Consider the following 15,694-nt stretch of genomic DNA (forward strand, 5'->3'; position numbering starts at 1 on the left):
AATTTTTAGTAAGGCCTCGCACTTTGTAATTCATTAGAAAAGTGGTCTTAAGAAAGGAAGAGCTAAAGAAAATGTTTACTCCACGTTCAACGTTCTGTGATTACCAAACAAGAATAAAGATGCTGTTTGAGTATCTTTTCTGGAACATAAATACCATTACTAAAATGAAAAGCAGTCAGTACTTAATCTTAGTCTTTGTGACTTTGTGAATGTGATCAATTTTCTTCAAGTTACAATAAATTCTTACAAATAGATAAGTAATGATAAGTTCCAGTGAAGCAAACATTCATAATAAATAATAATAATAATAATTTATTCAATGTCAAATAAGTACCAAGTACTCTAGTAAGTACTTATTTGAACATCACAAAATTTCCATGAAGTGGTTGCTTTTTTCTCCATTTTATTTAAATAAGTAAATAAGAAAGACAAATACTCTGCCCAGTGATGCAGAACTACTTGGAGGCACTGTTGAGCAACACAAGGGCCACAACTGGCAGTGCTTGAGAACCACCAAGGCTGTTATACCAGAAATGCTTGGAAGATAATATTGTTCTGGGTCACTATGCACTGAGTCATTATTAACTCAGGTCACTATGCACAAAGGCATGCACCTGCACCTCAGATTTCTGAAATATCTTCCTGACCCTCACTTTCTTTTTATAACTATAAATGACCTAATATATTCTTTAACAAATGCATTAAATTTTAATTGCTAAAATATATAAGTTTACATATAATAATTGGAGAATTGTCTCCCTCACATTCTTTTTTTTTTTTTTTGTAGTTATGAGAACAGTGATGCAAAGGAAGCAGACAAGGTAAAGTTACTGTGAAAGGACAATCACCAATAAACAGAGTTCTCAGAAGAAATCCCATTGCTGACACTTTAATTTTGAACATACAGTCAAGGAATATTAAGAAGAAATAAAACATAACCCATGTACAATTACTTTGTCCCTCACGTGTCCAGATGTACATTATAACATTTTTAGTGGTATACAAAGCAATTTAAAGCCATGATATTAGACATTGAAGGCATAAAGTTTGAATTTTTTTTTACTTTTTTTTTGTGGTTTTTGGGTCACACCCGGCAGTGCTCAGGGAAAACTCCTGGCTCCATGCTCAGAAATTGCTCCTGGCAGGCACGGGGACCATATGGGAAGCCAGATTCAAACTGATGACCTTCTGCATGAAAGGCAAACGCCTTACCTCCATGCTATCTCCGGCCCACCTTCCTCACATTCTTTCCACAAATTTACTTGTGATGTTCAGACCTTCATTTTGACTTATACAAAATTCTGTGTGAGTGCTGTCACAATTTATTGGCATTAAAATTACTTCAAAACTTGCTAAAATACTGCTTTGGATGTTATTTAATTTATGTTTTATTTTACATTGGGGTGTATATTATTAGTTTATTTTTAATTTAGAAGTGAAATTTCTGCACCATAAGGCATACATATTCAGATTTAGGAAAATATGCCAAAATATTTTTAAAAATTGTTGCAGCAATTTGTACTTCAACAAAATATTACACATATACTTCAGTTCTTGTTATCTGATTTTCTGAATAAAATATATAAGATTATATCTACTACTAATGTTTATCTTGTGTGTGTGAGTGAGTGAGTGAGTGAGTGAGTGAGTGTGTGTGTGTGTGTGTGTGTGTGTGTGTGTGTGTGTGTAGAGGCCACATCCAGGTGTGCTAAGGTTTAGTTCTGTACTCAGATTATACCTGGCATTGCTCAGTTATACTGGGAATTGAAACCAGGTTGGCTGCATATATAACAAGTGTCAAACCCACTGTACTGTCTCTCTAGCCTTTTTTACAAATTTTTCTTTCCATTTTCATAATCACTAATAAAATTTTTTTCATATTTTAAGTGCAAAATAAGATGTTTATTAATAAAATTGCTATTCCTAATTTTGAACTTTTTTTTTTTTTGGTTTTTGGGCCACACTCGGCTATGCTCAGGGGTTACTCCTGGCTATCTGCTCACAAGTAGCTCCTGGCAGGCACGGGGGACCATATGGGACGCCGGGATTTGAACCAACCACCTTAGGTTCTGGATCAGCTGCTTGCAAGGCAAACACCACTGTGCTATTTCTCCAGCCACTGAACTATTTCTAATAAAATTTCTTTTTCTATCCTTACTAATCTGTATCAGTTTTATTTGTGAATTGTGTTTAATATAGATTTAATACATATTAAATATATATTGTATATAATAAATAATATATCAATATAAACATTTAATTTAATTTATATATTATATAACTATATAATTTTATTTATATGTTATAGAAGTATGCATAAATATTTAATTTGATGTAGATAGTATATATAAATAATTAAATATAATGAAATATCTGTTTAATATAGATTACCAATGCTTTGTGAATTGTGCTTAATGCAGTTGTGCTTAGCACCCAACTTGATGTTATTTTTCAATTAATTGACTTTAATAAAGTCCAACAAATCATTTTTCTTGAAGTCAAAGCTTTTTGTATTAAAGAAGCCTCTAACCTCAAAGAACTTAGCATATTTCCTAAAAAGGGTAAAAAATCATAATATGTCTGCAATGACACTTCAGATACATGAGTGAGGTGTGTAATTTTATATCTTTATCCTTTGTATAACCACGTTGTTCAATCTAATTTACTATTTACTTCTTTGTGTTATAATCATATATTGAATTGTACGGAAAAAAAATGCCTTTTTTTAGTTTATCTGATTAAAGTCCAGTTTGAAGAATAGTTCTTTCATGTCCTTTGTTTTCTTGGTTTCATTTTATGAGTTTACTCTCTGAAGAGAAATGGTTCATATTTGCATTTGAGTCGTTCTTTCAGATGTCTTCTTGTTGTAAAATGTTGAGGACAATGATGTCTTTTTGTGTGGATCTATCTTTAGCCTTTCAGGGAAGGCTCACAAATCTTTTAGATTTTAGAATAAAACTACTTTACAGTATTACTTGCTGGATTTTAAAGCCACCTTCAGTAATAAAGTAAATGAAAAGGCAAGGAAAATTAATTTTTACCTGAAATAGGCCCAGGCAAGTCATTGAATATTCAATAATAAAGAGATAGGAAAGCAAAATTAACTATTCAGTTTTGTTTAAAAACCCCAATAATAAAGAAACATTACTTGTTTCTTCCTTTTTTAGCTATCAATTTCTGAAAGACTCATTTATAGATCTTCTATGTTATGACCAGTTCTTTATTGAGAGTTTGTTCCGTTCCTATCTACTCCTAGTGCACGTCTTCCTGACAAAGTGCCACTGGGTTTACTAAAAAGGATTTCATGCAAAAATGTGACCATTAGGGCCCAGAGAGATAGCACAACGGTGTTTGCCTTGCAAGCAGCCGATCCAGGACCTAAGGTGGTTGGTTCGAATCCCGGTGTCCCATATGGTCCCCTGTGCCTGCCAGGAGCTATTTCTGAGTAGACAGCCAGGAGTAACCCCTGAGCACCACCGAGTGTGGCCCAAAAACAAAAACAAAAACAAAAAAATGTGATCATTAACTTCTCAACTGAACTAATTAGAATAGGCTTTTATTAATCTATTTAATTTGCATAATAATTCTGATACACTTAACTGATAGCTTTTAAAGTTAAAAGAAAAAAAATCAACGTTCATATAAAATGATGCAGAGACTATTCTGGTAGATGTAATGTATAAGGAAAATACTACAAACTTATTTCAATGAAAATATCAAGCACAGCAATAAAAACCTAACCAGCCATGGCTGGCTGTTTCATTATCTTTTAGTAAAAGACATATCTGGGAATTGTGTACTTATGATTAATATAATTTACATGTTTTATTTTTGTTTCCCTGCCAAAATAATGTCTACAGAGAAAGAAACTACGAATTTTCCCTTCATAAGTAATAAGAAAAAACTTTTATCAGAATAAATTCATGTATCTATCTTACTTATTGGACATCTATTATGTGCTAGCCTAAGCACTGAGACTATCAGAACTCCTTGAACAAGACTTTCCTAGGTAAGATAAAATGACAGTAAAGACTATAATTGTAAAAAAGAACTTTTACTATAGTTTTAATTAAGAAATATATGATAAAAAAGAAATGTATGATAAATATCTCAATTATATACCACTAACAAATAGGATCTGCTCACATTTAATAAGTTAAATTAAGTGGATGCGTAAAAATTGTTCTCAAAGCAAAACATTGAATTATAAATTGATGAGAAATAATTTTTAGCTATGGAGAATTCAAATTTGTGATGTTTAATGCTCTATCAACATGGTTATACCCATCATGAATATAAGGTATGTTTATTTATTTATAGTGAAACCCAATGACTATAATCAAGTTAATTGATGCAGGCTGGGATATTAGGATGATATTAATAGCATCTTTGACTTTGAATTCTAACTGTTGACAAATTTTATTCCATGGTGGAGAAAATAGAAGATTTTTTGGTCTTTTTTTTTTTTACCAGTCTCTTTTGAACTACAAAATTCTGTGATTAAAAGAGGAAAGCAGTCCTAGGCAACACATAGACAAATATATCTATCTATATTCCAGTAAAATTTATTTTTATTCAAAGGATAGTTTAAGGAACAATCCTTGGAAGCAACTGTAGCCACTTTTTATTCTCTTATATCCTTCACCTTTAAAAATAAAAGTGCTATATTCATATACAATTAATAATATCATGGAGCATTTTCATCAAGATTAATCTTTGCAAAATAATGATTAAGAATTTTTATGTACTCGGGGCTGGCGAGATGACACTACAGGTAAGGTGTCTGCCTTGCAAGCACTAGCCAAGGAAGGACCATGGTTCGATCCCCTGGTGTCCCACATGGTCCCCCAAGCCAGGGGCAATTTCTGAGTGCTTAGCCAGGAGTAACCCCTGAGCATCAAACGGGTGTGGCCCGAAAAACCAGAAGAAAAAAAAAGAATTTTTATGTAGTCATTTTGTAATCACAAAGTTATTTATGATTGGATCCCTGTATCAGTTCTATTTCTCACCACCAATATCTCCTCACTCTCATTTGTCTCCCACTCAATAGTCTTCTTTTACAAGAGGCACTTTTTTAATATATAAGTTTTTGCAATATGGCTTATAAAACTATTCTTGTTACATAACACTTCCTCCTTTCAGCACCTTCTCATGGTTGAACTTTTTCTTCTACCACAGACATTGTTCTGCAGTGTTTTATCCCCCAGGCCACTCAAGTGTCATGTTTCCTACTGAATACCAATTCTCATGGCCTTTGTTTCCATTGTCTATGTGGATTTGTTATATCTTCATATGAGAGAGATCATTCTGTGTCTGTCCTTTCCCTTTGACTAATTTACTCAGCATGATATTCTTCAGGTCCCTCCATAGAACCGAAAATTTCATGACCTTATCTTTTCTTAAAGAAAACAGAGTAATATTCCACTGTGTATATGTACTTGGGTTTTTTATTCAGTCATCTATTTTTGGACACTTCGGCTATTTTCAAATCTTGGCTATTGTGGATAGTTCTGCAAGAATATAGGGGTGAAAAGTTTGGTTTTTCATTTTGACTTTGGGCACTTGGGGTATATGAATTGAAGTATGATTTTAGTCAATTGAAAATTTAATTTCAGAATTTTTTTCTAAATGTACACATACTTTTCTAGAAATACTGGGTCAGTCCATATTCCCACAGAAGTCAATCAGAGTTCCTTTCTCCTCTCAGCCATACCAGTACTGGCTGGTTGTTCTTGCTAATGTACTCTGTATGATGTAAGAGATATTTTTATGTGGATCTCTGTAAATATTAGTGTTTCAAAATGTTTTTGCATGTGCATTTTTGCCATTTGTATTTATTTTGTGAGGTAGTTTCTGTTTAACTATTTTTCCTATTTTCTAATAAAGTTGAGTTTTTTCTTCTAAATTTTATTTGTCTTGTAAATATTTGATCTATCAGATGAGTGAACAGTAAATATTTTTTCCAATTCTGTGAGCTGTTTTAGTATCCTGGTCATTATTTCCATGGATGCATAGATGCTTCTTAATTTAATATAGCCTCATTTATCTTTGCTTCCACTTGCTTGGTCAGTAATTTTAGCTTAAATGTCATGGAGAGTTCTGCCTAAATTTTCCTGATGAACTTTATTTAAGAATTCTGACATTGAGACTAAAAGCATTTTCAAGGAGGAAACATCTCTGTCCAAACAAGTGGAAGCAAATGGAACTATATTAAACTGAGAAGCTTCTGCACCTCAAAGGAAATAGTGACTAGGATACAAAGGTCACCCACATAATGGGAGAAACTATTCACCCAATACCCATCAGACAAGGGGATAATATTGAAGATATACAAGGTACTGACAGAACTTAAAAAGAAAAAAAAAATCTAACCCCATCAAAAAATGTAGAGAAAAAATTAACAGACATTTTCTCAAAAAAGAAATACAAGGGGCCATAGGGTACATGAAAAAAAGCTCCACATCACTAATCATCAGGGAGATGCAAATCAAAACAACAATGAGGTACCACCTCACGCCAAAGAAACTGGCACACATCACAAAGAATAAGAACAAACAGTGCTGGTAAAGGCATGGGGAGAAAGGAACTCTCAGTTCACAGCTGGTGGGAATGCCATTAGTCCATTCTTGATAGAAAACAATATAGATATTCCTCAAAAAACAGAAAATTGAGCTCCCAAATAATCCAGCTACACCACTCCTAGGGATATACACTAGGAAAACAAAAACACAATACAAGAGTGCCCTCTGCATGCTTATATTCATTGCAGCACTATTTACAATAGCCAGAATCTGAAAACAACCCATATGCCTGCCAATACATGAGTGGCTAAAGAAACTGTGGTACATATACAATTGAATACTACGTAGCCATCAGGAAAGATGAAATTATAAAATTTTCCTGTACATGAATGGGCATGGAAACTATTATGCTGAGTGAAATAAGTCAGAGGGAAAGAGATAGACACAGAATAGTCTCACTCATCTGTAGGATTTTAAAAAATAAATGACAGTATGTTATAATACCCAGAGACAATAAGGATGAGGGATAGAAGGACCGGTCCAGGAGATGAAGCTTACTACAAAGAGTAGTGTGTACAGTTAGCAAAATAACTACACTAATAACTATCATGACAATGGTATTGAATTTTAAAAATAGAGTGCCTGTCTGGAATACAAGCAGGAGGTGTGGAAAGTGGGTGATGGGAGGCATTGGTGGTGAGAAAGTTGCACTGGTGAAGGGAAGTATTCTTTTTTATAACTAAAAGCCAACCACAAGTATGTTTGCAATTATGGTGCTTAAATAAAGATATTATTAAAACAAGAGAATTCTGTTCTGAAAACCAAGGTCTTTAATCTGTTTTTATTAACTTTCTTTTTTAAAAAAGGCATTTTTATAAAACATGCCTTTATGTTTTAAATTGCTTTATTTAAACATCATGGTTACAAAATTGTCCATTGGGTTTCAGTCATACAATCTACACCATCCTTTACCGGTGTACTCTTCCCATCACTGATATTTCTCACTACCCCTTCTGCCTATCCCTAGACCAGAAAATTTGTGGTTTGCACTATTGTTATAGAGGGGTGCTTTTCAGGCCACCTTTCCCAGTTACAGCACCAAGTTCTTGTTCAGAGTGATCAGTCACAACTATCATTGTCCTAGTAAACCCTTCTCTACTCTAACAGCACTCACTGCATTTTGTGTGAGTTTCCTACCCTGGACTAGGTCTCCTGACCCTTATCTCTTATCTATATATCTGGATATTATTACCATATTATCTCTTATTTTTTCTTATATCCCACAAATTAGTGAGAATATTTTGTCTATCCCTTTTCTTCTGGCTCATTTCATTACGGCATAATAATCTCCATGTCCATCCACTCTAAGCAAATTTCATAACTTCATTTTTTCCTAATGGTTGCATAGTTTTGTGTAGATGTACCATGGTTTCTTTAGTCACTCATCTGTTGATTTACCTTTTGTATAGAGCATTAGAAAGAGATTGAGTTCACTTTTTCCATGTAGTTGACCAATTGTCTCAGCATCACTTGTTGAAAAAGCTTTTCATGTTCTATTTCATAATTTTTGCTCCTTTAATAAATATTAATAGACCATATCACTAAGGATTTCTCTCTGATTATTTTATTACTAATCTGAGGGTCTTTATTACAGTATCATGATTTTTTAATTACTATCAGTTTATAGTACATGAAGAAACTGAAGAAAGTTATGCCTTGAATCTTCTTTTTCTCAAGGACTGCTTTAGATTTATGGTGGTTTATTGTTCCATATAAATTTGATATATTTCTTTGAAAACTGTCATGGTTATCCTTATTGGGCCTGCACTGAATCTGTACCATGCTTTAAGTATTGCCATTTTGATTATATTAATCCCCCAACAAAGAGTATATGTGTTTCATTTCTATTTTTTTGGCTAATAAAATTCTATTTTTATTTCTAGTAGAATACATTTAATTTGTCTTTGGAATCAAACCTTGTATGTGGAAAGTTCTGTTGTGACTATAAAGATAATGCCAAGTACACAATCAATAACAGAATACATCTACAGTTTACATATAACAAATAGAGGAATTACAGCTTTTGACTTCTAAAGATTTTCTTAAACTTCTTTACAGTAATAAAAAACAGAGTCCAGTGGAAAGTTTCTGTTTTTAAACTACAACATAATAAAAATCCTGCTTTAAGAAACTTTAAAAAGAGACTATCTGTAACAACTGTTAAAAATTTATCTCACTATATAAAGCATATGTTTATTGACTACAGAAATATAGGCAAAATTATGTCTGTATGAATTATAAAATTGAAATAGGTAAATGTATTATTTCATTAGAAAATGGGAAGATACAAAAAGGCCCAATAAGAACCTCATGCATTAATATTTTCTTACCTTCTCCAAGAAATATATTTAGTTCCCTAAACAACTTCTAGAGAATACTTAAAATGCAGTAAGAATGAAACTAAGCCTAGGGAAAAATAATCATACAGTAGGTAGGGCATTTGGCTTGTATGTGGCTGACAGGGTTTTATCCCCATTTCTATATGATCCCCTAAGTACCACTACTGAGTACAAAGCCAGATGTAAGCCCTGAACACAGTGGAGTGTAGGCCCCAAACAAAACAACAAAATAAGAAAATGAATATAGAAATTCATAAGACTTACATCTGAAAGTATCTTGGAAGTTGCTTTTTCTTAAATGACCATTGTTTTTATTTCATTTATTTTTTTTATTTATATATTTTGGCCACACATAATTGTGTTTAGCTTACTCCTGGCTCTATGCTCAGTAGTCGTTTTTTTAAAGAATAATTTTTCTTGAGACCCTTGTGAATTACAAGTCTTCCACAGTTATATTTAAGGTACATAGTGACAGTGAATTAGGGCAATTCCCCACCACTGGTGTTGATCTCCCTTTGCCCTTGTTCCCAGCATGCATTCCATACTTCCTCCTTTTGCCTCCTGGACTGCTAGTGTAACTGGTTCCCTTTGTATATCTACTAGGGCTAAGAATCCATAAGTTTTATAATACAGGGGTGCCTCCCACCCTGAACATTTGTCATGGGCTTAGACTCCATGTGATTGAACAGTGACCCTCCAGCCCCAAACCCCACATCCAAACCGTAGAATCAACACAATTCCCTGCAACAGCACCAAGGAATCAACACTCTCCAGGGCCCAATACCATCCTGGCACCAACTTGCACCAAGTTGATACAACATCCTAACAGCAAGGAAACAGCAACAACTAGATCTAAGAGCAGATTGCCCTACCTCATCACCTAATGGTAAGATGAAATCAGAAGACACTAAGTTCTTGATATGCACACAAATCAAGTTCACTAATTACAGAAGACTAACTATACCATGCATTTTCTTGAATGTTTCAATAAGAAGTGAAAGTGAGAATTCAACTCTACTAGTAATTAACCACTTCTAAATCCTGGAAACTTGAAAGTCTTGGAATAGTCATTATTTTTGTTTAGAAAAGAAACAAAAAATCTTTAAAAACCTTAATTATAATTTGACATATATGGAAGATACTCCATAAAAAGCAAATAACATGATTACTTTGTAATGTACTTGAGACACATCTAAAGTAACACCATAAATAATTTTACTCAAAATCACATTACTTAAAGCTCAACATTTTTCATATAATTTTTAACTACATAAAATAAATATAAACCATATCAAACATATTTCTATGTCTGTGGAACATAGTTAATAATCAACAAGTCAAGATCCAGAGAGATAAATGTCTAAAGCAATAGATACATGATCAATGAAACATAAGAAACATTTCTCTAGAATGTAAACTAATGTTTTTTGAAGTATGAATTCAAGTTAATGGTCTAGAAAAATTCTTTACATGTTCTTAGATTTACATCCAACAGTTTCAATGTCAATATCAATAAATCTATATGATTTCTATGCATATTCAGAGAATAAATTATCTCATTGCATTTTTATTTAAAATTTACAATCACTTTGCTTGCATAAATAAATAACATATAGATTGACACAAATAGGAACTTTTAACAAAAGAAAAGTCAGAATCAAACCAAAACACTCTCTAGATTTTGACTGCAGAAGAGAGGTTAAGGAGCTCTGGAGGTGGTGTTGGGAGCAAAGGTTGATGGTGTTCTAATCAATAGTTACTGATATTTTAATGGAGTGAAATATAATAACTCAAATTTAAAGAAGTATAGATCTATTTTCCTAAAACATATATACCATGTCACAGTAGAAACATAAAAAAAAACATTAAAAAAGCACACTATTTTCTTAGTAGGTCTGTGAATACATGCATACTAATCATACCTTGCACACACAACATCCATATTTATCAAACATTATGATTGGTCATGATTCTTCAATGCCTTGTACATACAAAATCTGATTGACAGCGCACTAGTGAAGATTGTGTACATTGTATGACTAAAATTCAATAATGAACAACCTTGTCTGTGAAAAATATTGTATTATGAACATCCTTGTAACCATGGTACTTAAATAATTTTTTTTTTTAGAAAATCAGAGGCTTAGAGGCCAGAGAAATAGCATGGAGAGAGGGTGTTTGCTTTGCATACAGAAAGACAGTAGTTCAAATTCCTGCACCCCATATGGTTCCCCAAGCCTGCCAGGAGCAAATTCTGAGCATAGAGCCAGGAGTAATCCCTGAGTGCTGCCAGGTGTGACCCAAAAACAAAACAAAAAAAAAATCAGACATTTACATAAAAGGGCATTTATCTATGATTTTTTAAATTAATTTCTTGCCCGTGTTATTTAATGTAAAAAGTACACCTTGAAAAAGACAAAAAAAAGTACACCTTGAATATTTGATTTACTTTCACATCTAATAATTAAGAAAATATAAAAATTATTCTTTTGATTGGAACAATTTATTTCTTCTTGTGTAGGTTAGTCTTTATTTAAGTCATAGTTTATCGTGATTTTTTCCTTTAAGGTTAATGGTTTCAGGTGTACATAGATTGAATTAATTTCTGTAGCTTAAGTCCCTTTTTCAGATCACATACAAAAATGATGACTAGGTGAGATTGTATTTGATAACATAAACATTATCAAATTATCTTTTTCTGGAAATTCAGGTAAGGTATATAGTGAAAGCTAAGTAATATTACTTTAGGTAGCTTAATATCTAGTTTACATTTAGTCATGTATTATTCATTTTATACAAATTAATGCAAAATTCAGAAAACAAGAGTAAGTCTATTATAGTACATTGCCAGAGTTAAACTGAAGAAATATTTAGTCTGATGGATAAGGGAAAATTTTAACATTTGTTTTTTTAAAATGGTATATAATACATTTATGAATATAAATAATGTAAACACTTTTAAGAATTCTCCACATATAGGACATGACAAGCTAGAAACACTGTATAATCTTTGTAAACAAATAACAACTTTTCCTTATATTAAACTGAAAATTCATTAATATTTAACTCAGGTTGTATACTTTAACTATAATATATGAATATTGCTTAAAACCTAGAAATTGAGATTCTATATGACCCAGCAATACCAGTCCTAGGAATAATTTAACCTGGAAGACCAAAAACAATTCAGAAAAATCCTCTGCATTCCTATGTTCCTTGCAGCACTACTAACAATAGCCAGAATCTGGAAACAACCCAAGTATCCGAGAACAGATCAGTATATAAAGAAATTGTGATACATCAATAAAATGAAATACTGCAAGGCAAAATGAAGTCATGAAATTTTCTTATACATGATTAGATATGGACATTATTATGCTGAGCAAAATGAATCAGAAGAAGAGAGAACTACACAGAATGATCGCTCTCATTTGTAGAATATAGAAAAAATAGTATGGTAATAAAATCTAGAGAAAACGGCCAAGAGAACCAATACATGGTAAGAAGCTTGTCACCAACAGTGGGGGAGTGCTGGTAGGGCAGAGAAGGTATAACCATGACAATGTTAGTTGGAAATGATCACTCCGGTCAAGAACTAGGTGCTGAAAGAAGATAAAGTGATAGATATAATACTCATTCAGTAACTATATTGCAACCACAGTGTCTAATAGGAAGAAAAGGAAGAGAGAGAGAAACAGAATGACAGAGAGAGAAAGTCAGAAAGACAGAGAGACCAAGATAAGACAGAGACAGAAAGATACAGAGACAGAGATAAAGGAAGAAAAATGTCTGTTATTGAGGCAAACAGGAAGAGGGCTGGGGAAAACAGATAAGAAAGCTAGGACAATTCTGTGGCAAGAAATGTGCACTGGTAAACGGTATTGTATGCACATTGTATAATAAAATCATCATGAACAACTTTGTAACTGTTTAAAAGCCAACTGTATTATGAACAACCTTGTAAACTATGCATTTACGTTATTTTTAATAATCAAAAGAAAAAATAATTTGTTTGTGGGCAGTAACATTTCCTGCCCTTAAAAATTCATAATATAGGGACTAACTTTTCTCATTTTAGTTTTTCTTTCCTTTATTATATACCCATTTGCCTGATTGTGTGAGCAGTTAGGACCAAGTTAATTATATGATGCAGTGAATAAGTTTATAAGGCTTTATTATTATTATTATTATTATTATTACATATTTTTTGGTTTGGAGGCCACATCTGGCAGCACTCAGGAGTTACTCCTGGCTCTGCACTCAGAAATCACTAATGGGGGCCCGGAAAGATAGCACATCGGTATTTGCCTTGCAAGCAGCCGATCCAGGACCTAAGGTGATTGGTTCGAATCCCACTGTCCCATATGGTCCCCCATGCCTGCCAGGAGCTATTTCTGAGCAGACAGCCAGGAGTAACCCCGGAGCACTGCCGGGTGTGGCCCAAAAACCAAAAAAAAAAAAAAAAAAAAAAAAAAGAAAAAAAAGAAAAAGAAAAGAAAAAGAAAAGAAAAGAAATCACTAATGGCAGGCTTGAGGGACCATATGAGATGTCAGGGATTGAACTTGGATCCATCTGAATGCAAGGCAAATGCTCTACCATTTTGCTGTTGCTCTGGTCCTGAGGCCTTATTATTATTTTAGATATTTGGCAAAATAATATTATTAAACAACCTAAAATATTACTAGACAACCTATTTTCATTAAATGTAGTTTTAATTTTTAATTGTTTAACATTTATTCATAGTATCATCAAATATGTAGTTGCTTATTTCTGCTATGGAAAAACTATAGAAACTGAAATCATATAAATTTAATTTAATTGATTTTGAATAAATTGACATTTTTATTTGCTTTATTTTACAGAATAAAAAAGATACCTCTAAAATATGTTACACTATTAAATTACTCATTTAAATTAAAAAAAGAATTTTGGATGTTTAAGGTATAAATTCTTTTTATTTTATTTTATTTTTGGGCCACACCGGTGACGCTCAGGGGTTATTCCTGGCTATGTACTTAGAAATCACTCCTGGCTTGGGGGATCATATGGGGTACCAGGGGATCAAACTGCAGACCATTCTGGTTCTGCCATGTCCAAGGCAAATGCCTACCATTGCGCACCATTGCTCCAGTCCCAGATATAAATTCTAATGATTTATATAATAAATTAAAATTTACATCAAAACTAAAATTTTAAGTTATCAAACTTTAAGCTCCATCCTTCAATATATTAAAATGACATGATATAACTAATTTTCTCAAAGAATGCTTACATAATTAACAAAAGTAATTATCTTAACCTTGCATTGTTTTTCTTATAACAATTCTTTTTTATTATAAATTACTTTATTTAAAGATCCTGATTTACACATAATATATTTGTTTCTGCCACTCCATGTTTCAATGCCATTCCTACCACCAATATAAATTCCCTCAAACATTGTCTTAGAATTTATATAAAAATTTAAATTAAATATATAATTTTTTATTTGAATACAAATAAGTTCTATTTTTAAAATATGAAATGCTTCATGAATTTGCATGTTATCCTTGCACAGGGGCCATGCTAATCTTCTCTGTAGCGTTCCAATTTTAGTATATGTGCTGCTAAAGCAAGCACACAAATAAGTTTTATACATATTTAAATGATAGTCAATATAAACTTATGGGGCCGAAGCAGTGGCTCAGTGGTAGGACATTTGCCTTGCATGCGTCTGACCTAGGACAGACCACTATTGGATCCCCCGGTGTCCCACATGGTCCCCAAGTCAGGAGCCATTTCTGAGCACATAGCCAGAAGTGACCCCTGAGCATCACTGGATATGGCCCAGAAAACAAAATAAATTAAAATAAACTTATGATAATTGTTGATTCTTAGCAATGCTAAAATCTAATAATCATTAATGCCATTAAGTAAAATGCAAACATTAACTAATAGGGCTTAAAAAAAGCACAGACAGCAAAATTAGGGTCCCCTCTAATTCAAACCAAGTTTATATAAAATATTTTATTAGAGGAGATTGAAATTTATCATTGGACTCGAAAATATTTTATTGCAAAAGGGTACTTAATTATTACTTTAGAGAAGTCTATTGTGTTTAGGGACTATCTTAAGCTTTTTACTTTTTCCTCAGTAAAAATCTCTTATTAATGGGGCCGGCGAGGTGGTGCTAGAGGTAAGATGTCTGCCTTGCAAGCACTAGCTAAGGATCAGGACCGCGGTTCTATCCCCCGGCGTCCCATATGGTCCCCCCAAGCCAGGGGCAATTTCTGAGCGCTTAGCCAGGAGTAACCCCTGAGTATCAAACAGGTGTGGCCGAAAAACCAAAAAAAAATCTCTTATTAACATGATTATCAAGCAAAGTTATAGCAAGAATTTAATTTTCACAATAGGTAACAAATTGCAGAAATAAGACTATTTAATTGGATTATTCCTATCTCTGTTAAGCTTTCTTCAAAATAATTAAAAATACTGCATTTACCCAGAGGATAAAATGTTCAAGCAGAAATGTCAAGATTAATATATGAGAGAAAAGGGGATGAACTGCTATTTGGTTCAATAAATTGTCTGGCATATTTATTTGTTTTCCATTATGTATAAGGCATATCAAAGGATTATGAAAATGAGATGAAATCTAGAGGAAAGCATTCTTCTCAAAGAAAATGATTCTTTAATATAGCAGTTAATTGAACTGTTTTTCCCTGGAGAAGGTCACAGACACATCAACTATAAAAACTTTTTGAGAAAAGTGTTACATACTGGTTAAAAATTAG

The 15,694-nt window shown here is 32.8% G+C and overlaps 1 non-coding gene across 1 annotated transcript; it reads right to left on the minus strand.

Moving 5' to 3' along the window:
- Positions 1 to 14,433: 14,433 nt before the first annotated feature.
- LOC126029093 (U6 spliceosomal RNA) lies at positions 14,434 to 14,540 on the minus strand. The gene has a single exon (XR_007502748.1). It is a non-coding gene; the product is annotated as a U6 spliceosomal RNA (small nuclear RNA).
- Between the last annotated feature and the right edge of the window lie 1,154 nt (positions 14,541 to 15,694).

The sequence above is a fragment of the Suncus etruscus genome, chromosome 14 (assembly GCF_024139225.1).
Source record: "Suncus etruscus isolate mSunEtr1 chromosome 14, mSunEtr1.pri.cur, whole genome shotgun sequence".
Lineage (NCBI taxonomy): Eukaryota > Metazoa > Chordata > Mammalia > Eulipotyphla > Soricidae > Suncus > Suncus etruscus.